At 30.4% G+C, this 217-nt stretch overlaps 1 protein-coding gene across 1 annotated transcript in view; it reads right to left on the bottom strand.

Moving 5' to 3' along the window:
* RFX8 (RFX family member 8, lacking RFX DNA binding domain) overlaps nt 1–217 on the bottom strand; it is a 33,135-nt gene that overhangs the window by 25,760 nt on the left and 7,158 nt on the right. The window lies entirely within an intron of this gene.

Genomic DNA, 217 nt, shown 5'->3' on the forward strand with positions numbered 1-217 from the left:
AAAAAAAAAGGATGAGCTGACAAGCATGTGATTTCCAAGATAGTTAGCAAAGAATTAATATTCCTCTACTGAAAGCATGTTCAGACTAGAAAAGACAAAGTGAAAACAAAAACACTACATTTACTTTATAAATTCTGTTGGAAATTTATTTCCCTGGCACAAAATATTTACACAAGTGTTTCTAGAATGACTTTACAAGCTCTACTTAGCTATTTGT

Source organism: Meleagris gallopavo, chromosome 1 (genome assembly GCF_000146605.3).
Source record: "Meleagris gallopavo isolate NT-WF06-2002-E0010 breed Aviagen turkey brand Nicholas breeding stock chromosome 1, Turkey_5.1, whole genome shotgun sequence".
NCBI classification, from domain to species: Eukaryota; Metazoa; Chordata; class Aves; order Galliformes; family Phasianidae; genus Meleagris; species Meleagris gallopavo.